We start from the raw sequence: 6908 nt of genomic DNA, 5'->3' as shown, positions 1-6908 counted from the left end.
TTAAGAATGACCTGAAATGTATGTAACTTTTTGAAGAAAATTGGAAGCAAGTCAGGTAGCGATATTGCACTATCAGCATTGGGATCCATTAATATTATTTAAACTTGCATTGGTGCAAAGCAGAATTTGGTGAAGCAGAGTCATCAATGATGCCAAACAACTTATAAAGCAGGGTCAGATATTCTCATCCTCTAGAGTCTCCATGATCTGGAGAATGGCTTTGGATTTAGGCAGCGTTAACAGCAGTATCAATGTGAAGTAAAACTTCTTTTTTTATTTCCCGTGACGCTACAGCTGTACTACTTTTTTTTCCAATTAGTGTTTTAGGTTTATGGGGTATACCTTCTGAACTTCGAGCAATTCGTACATGGGCTGTAGGAAGCAACCTTGCAACTGAGGACTGCACTGTGCTCAACAGTCTAATTTTAGTATATGACATAACAAAGTGTGGAACTGGATGAACGCAGCAGGCCAAGCAGCATCTTAGGAGCACAAAAGCTGACGTTACGGGCCTAGAACCTTCGTCTTGTTTTCTGTTGTTACACGCCCAAAATCGCATGAATTTAATTTCAATAGTATCAAACAAACAAGCAAAAACAGCAATAACTTTCACTTTTTACATAGTAAAAGGTTATCTCAAGATAAACCAAGTAGCTTCTGGGTGATAGAATCAGACAATTGATGGTCTGCACAAGGAGAAGTAACCAAAGTTAATTTTTAAGAGTTGGATTTTGTTTAGCAGAGTTGGAGAGATTAAGTAGAATGGTATAATAGAATCCTAATTTTTTGATAAATTTTAATGGACTGAATTATTAAACATATTAAATGAGCAATGCAATTAAATATAACCATAATGTGGAATATAATTTTTCAAAACAGATTTTTAAAAAAAAACCTGTTGTGACCTTTTGAGACCTCTATAAAATGAGAGGTATAGATAGTCTATTGTAGTGGTCTTGAAATTCCACCATTGTAGGGCAAAGATAAAAGGACACCTTTTTTTTTAAAGTGACAGATTTTTAAAGATATGTGGGACAAACTTCTTGAAGTGGTGGATGTGGGCATAGTGTTGAAAAGACACTTGGATAAGTGTATAAATAGGAAAGGTTTGGAGAGATATGGGCCAGGAGAGCAGGCAGATAGCACTAGTTTAGTTTGGGATTGTTTAGCGTGGACTGGTTGGACTAAAAGGGTCTGCTTTCATGCTGTTAATCTCCCTTCATTCATAACTTTCATTATCCACTAGGGGCCTCTTCTTTGACAGATATTCATTGTATAATAATGTGAATACCCATTTGAATTTTCTTTTGGGTTTGTTAACCTGATTAAAAGGCCAGCCTTTGTACAGACACAGTAGGATGTGTGGCTTCCCTCACTGTAAGAATTCATGTAACTGGTTCCACGGACAGGTACTCTATGCTCATACATGTTCTGCTCATCCTCTGAAATGTAACCATTGTTCACATCTGGGACAGGCTGGGCATTGCACTATAATGCCTCTCTGACCCCACTTTTCCTCCTGCTGTCTGGTAACAATTTTGCTGATGCCAGTTTTCAAGTATTGTACTATCTTTGTGGCTGTCCTGTGAGCTATTACCCTACATTTTCCTGCCAGATTTATAAAACAATTCACAACTTTGGAATTAGTGGACAGAGCACTTGTGTTGGGTGTTTTGTTTGTTATAGATGGATCAGGTAGTTTACTAATTCTTTATTTTAAAAAAAACGTAATTATTGAGGATTAATTAATGCACGTTCACATTTTTCTGAAAATCTGCCCAAGGAATAGATTTTTAACATCAGTTAGGTTTTGGCATGTACTGCCTCAAACTGAGGGGAAAATGGATTCACTTGCAGCTTTCCAGAGGAAATTACTTAAATGTTTAAATGAGGGGAGAAAATTGCAGGGATGTAGTGCTATTGTGGAAGAAACTGAATTGCTTCGTGAAAGAGCTAATTCAAATGTGTTGGGGGTTGAATTCCTGTCCATACTATCCCATACTTCAGTGACCATGACACATGAAATTGTTTGTCAACTGTGGTCAGTGTACCCCTCATCTAAGTCAAAGCTTTGGTTTTAAATCCTGCTTTAATGCAGCACACCCTCAGTACTGTTGAGGTGTGCTCAAGCTTTTCTGTAGTTACTTCAACCCCATAGCCTATGCAGCATGTTGGAGTATGTATTTTAGTGTAAATTCTTTTCTGCCTTGAGCTGACAATGAATGACTTGTATTGTCCAGTTCTGTTTTTAAACATCTTATTTACAGTCAAATTACTGAACAATATTGGAATTCCATCAAAGCAGCAACTTCCACTAGCTCTCAGTTTGATAACCGTTGTCAAGTTGTGGCATGTTGATATGATTGAATCTGCTATGGACGTTAGCATTCAAATGTTGTAGTGGTTGAAACTTTCTGTACTGGATTTTCCATCTCTTCTAGATGGCATTACAGACAGGATCAGTAGGGCTGCTGTAGATTTAGTGGTCATCAAAAAAAAACGGGTTCATGATCTCCTTTTTAGGGAAGGAAACCTGCCATTCTTTACTTGATGTATCCTACAAGTGACTCCACAGCAATGTAGGTTGTAAGTGCTGTCTGAAGTGATCTCACAGCCATTCAGTTCAAGTGATAATGCAAGGTGGACAACAAATGCTGGCCTTGCTGGGAACACCCATGTCCCAAGAAAGAATAAGTAAACTCAAATTCTCATCATGCCACTTTTAAAGTCCATTGTTTTATGTCCACTTTGTGAAAATAGAACTGCAAGTTGTTAGTCTACAATTAGAGATTCATTAGAATAACACGTTGCAAGTCGTACACTTAGATATCTGCCTCCTAACCACATTTATAGATTCAATAACTGTCATACTTCAGCACTGAGTAAGATTGTTCCATTTGGAATATTAAATTACTCGTGCCTCAATGAACGTTCTCTTTAGCAGCATCCTGTATGTCACTTTGTTGAAGGCCTTCTGGAAATCCAAACTGATCGCATCCACTGCCTTTCCTTGGTTAACTTACCATCTCTGTAGATTTGTCAGGCGTGACCTCCCCTTGACAAAGCTGTGCTGACTAAGCCCTATTTTACTATGCACTTCCAAGTACTTGGCAAACTCCACATTAATAATGGCCTCTTAAAATCTTACCAGTGACCAAGGTCAGGTTGACTGGCCTATAGTTTCCTGTCTTTTTGTCTCCCAGATTTCTGAAACAATGGCATTTATATTAGCCATTTTCCAGTGATTTTTTTTTTTCCTGAAAGATCACCACCAATGTCTCCACTGTCAAAGAGGTCTTTCAGATCTCTGTCGGCCATCTGGTCTGGGTGATGCATTCACCTTTAGACCTCTCGGCTTCCCTGGCCCCGTTACCTTAGTGACGGCCATTACACTCACTTCTGCCCTATGACTCTAAGCTTTGGAATACTGCTAGTGTCTTCCACTGTGGAACTGATGCAATGTACTTAATGAATCCTCTCCATTTCTTTGTTCTCCATTACGACTTCTCCAGCCTCAATTTTTATTGGCCTAATGTCCGCTATTGCCTTTCTCTTACCTTTTTTAGATATCGTAAAAGATTGTAAGAGTTTCTCTTTTAAATTATTAGTTAAACTGCTTATATTTCATCATCATCACCCCTCCTCCCTCCCGTTTATTGCTTGTTTAGTTGTTCTCCACTGGTTTAAGGGCTTTCTACTAATCTTCACCACCTGTTTGTCTACTTTTTCTTGTTGTTTTTAATGCTGGCCCTGATTTTTCCCTTGTCAGCCATAGTTGCCTCATCCTTCCCTTAGTATGTTTCCTCAGCCTGGGGATGAATTTCTGCTGTGCCTCCCAAATTACCCCCAGAAATTCCTGCCATTGCTGCTCTACCATCTTCCCTGTTAGATCCCCTTCCACTCACCTGGCTAGCACTTCTGTCACATCTGTCATTACAATTGAGTAAAGGTAACACTATTACATCGATTCCAATTTCTTCCTTTTTAAAACTGCAGGGTGACTTCTACAGGCTCCTTCAACCTAAGCTGTCTAATCAAGTCTACCTCATTACATATCAACAAATACAGAAGTGGCTGCTCCCTCATGGGCTCTACCCCGCTCTCAGCATCACTGCCTCACTGGCCCCACTTTCACCATCACTGTCTTGCTTCAAAAAAAATCTACTAGACATTCCATGGATTTCTTGAGATCCGCTACCAAACTGATTTTCCCAGTCCACCTGCATATTAAAGTCCCCCAAGATTAGTGCCTTTCTTATGTACTTTTTCTATCTCCGATCTTTTTTTTTTTTTTTCCCCCCCCCCCCCTTTCTACTGACTACTGCCAGGAGGCCTGTACACAACTCGCATCAGGATTTTTTTTTTTCTTTTTTGTGGTTCCTCAACTCTATCCACATGGCTTCTATGCCTTCTAACTATATCATTCTTTCTATTGGTTTAATTTCATTTACTAAGAATGCAACCCAGTTCCCTTTGTGTATCTGCCTGTCCTTTTTCAATAGGATGTGTATCCTCTAGATATTTAGTTCCCAGTCCCGATACCTATGCAGCTAAGTTTCTGTGATCATCGTATCTTCTACTCTCTATTTTGATGAACAAATAGCTTCTGTGGGTTAAGGATGATTTGTCTATCACTGCTGGTAAAAGTCTGTGGACAGATTTAAAACTTCTTGCAGCTGTTGGCAACTTTACTCTATTTGCAGTTATCTGAAAAACAAAAAGAAAATCCATCCTTTTCCCCCTTCAGACATATTTGGTTAATTCATTCAATCATTTTTGACAATTCAGAAACTTCAAATTTCACAATATATTGGATAGTATAATTAACTGCACAGGTCAGAATTTATCTGCTGATTTTAAAAGATGGGGACAAAGGTTCTTGGACATAATTATGCCATCCTTTCCTCTTTCAAAGACAAACAAAAGCTACATATTGTAGATTCTAGGTTTTCCCTTTGTTCAGGAGAAAAATCATTGTTACTACCCAAGGATAGCCTGCTAACCCAAACCAATCCTACTATCAATGAATTTGCAATATAGTGAACTTAAATCATTCAACAACACTCAAATTTGCTCAATTGTTCCAAACCAGACCTTTACCAATAACAAATATTGGATTCTAAGTTGATAACATTGTTAATTTGTGTTCAAGTTATTTAAAAATGTAACTGGCAGGAAACTGATAAACTACAAGCTCATCTAATTAATATCTCATGATCTAACCTTACTTTACTATAACCACTGGCCACACACAGTGATATAATTAAGGGATAAGCTTGGAAAAAGTTATAATTTGCCTGTTTAATAAATGTTTCAACAATGAACATCAGGCTGTTGTGAAATCCTTTGATGATGGGTTATGTTGTAGGTAAATAGGACTGTATATCTTGCTTGAATTCTGAAATCGCCTGTTAATGCAAACAATTTCTACAGACCACTGGAGACTTATTTATTTCTTACAGATTGGTTTTCTTTGCTCAGACGTTTCAACAAGTCGATAGTTGGATAATAACTCAACACAGCAAAACCAAAAAGACAGCTTCCTGTTCTATCCGCATCAAAAGTGAAACTGCCTTCTGTCTAAAACACACTCGGAGCCTGTTTACTCCTTTTTCTTCCTCTTTTTCTAACATTCTTTACAGTTGGCTGGTCAGCCCTGGTCCTCATTTGATTGACTAATATAACATCCAAACAGTAGCCAGTTTCTGAGCATAACAATATCTCCATCCTGATTTGTGTACGGTGTTCTTACAGTGGTAATTATCTTCCAAGGCCAGTTCCCAACAACAAGCATCAGTCTTGTTCTAAGATAACAAGGTGTAGAGTTGGATGAACGCAGCAAGCCAAGCAGGAAAGCTGACGTTTTGGGTCTAGACCCTTCTTCAGAAATGGGGGAGGGAAAGGGGATCTGAAATAAATAGGCAGAAAGGGCAAGGTGGACAGAACATGGATAAAGGAGAAGATAGGTGGAGAGGAGACAGACAGATCAAGGAAGTAGGGTTGGAGCCAGTAAAGGTGAGTTTAGGTGGGGAGTTAGGGAGGGGATAGGTCGGTCCAGGGAGGACAGACAGGTCAAGGAGGCATGATGAGGCTCGTAGGTAGGAGGTGGGGTGGGGCTTGAAGTGGGAGGATTGGATAGATGGGAGGACGGTTTAGGGAGGTGGGTACGAGCTGGGCTGGTTTTGGGATGCGGTCAGGATAGGGGAGATTTTGAAGTTTGTGAAGTTCACATTATTACCATTGGCTGCAGGGTTCCCAAGCAAAATATGAGATGCTGTTCCTGCAACCTTTGAGTGGCATCATTGTGGCACTGCAGGAGGCCCAGGATGGTCTTTGTTCTCTTCTTTTTTCCAAAGAAGCTACTGTTTAAAGTTCAACGTTCATTTCTCAATTGCAACTTACAGTTCCAAATAGAATTGAGGGAAAAAAGAAGAAAAGTAGTGATGGTCTCAGCAATCCTTTGTTGAATTTTGATATCTTTTGTTTGAAAATTTGAAGTGCTCCTTATTTTCTATAAAGTACTAATTCACCTTAATAAACATTTGATCTGAGGAAACCTTATAATTTTGAGTTAAAATTTACTGACATGTAAAACTAATATTTAGAAGTTCATTTTGGCCAGAAAATGAAATTTCAAACTTGTCAATTCAATCTTAAAAATGCTGAAATCACCGATTTATCTAAAACTTTTACCTTCATCTAACTTTCCTCAAACAGTTTATATACAACTTCTTACACGTTTGTTGTTACTTTTCCTTTCACACAACAAAGCTGATTGACTTTAAATATTTAATCTCAGCAAGTCTTCCGGGGACCTCATTGTGCTTTTGAAACCTATTTTAAAATGCAAAAACAAAAGACGCTTTGGCTACAGAAGAAGCTCAGTGGGTTAATAATGCCCAAATAGG

Source organism: Stegostoma tigrinum, chromosome 2 (assembly GCF_030684315.1).
Source record: "Stegostoma tigrinum isolate sSteTig4 chromosome 2, sSteTig4.hap1, whole genome shotgun sequence".
NCBI lineage: Eukaryota > Metazoa > Chordata > Chondrichthyes > Orectolobiformes > Stegostomatidae > Stegostoma > Stegostoma tigrinum.
Note: the sequence above shows the minus strand (reverse complement) of the source record.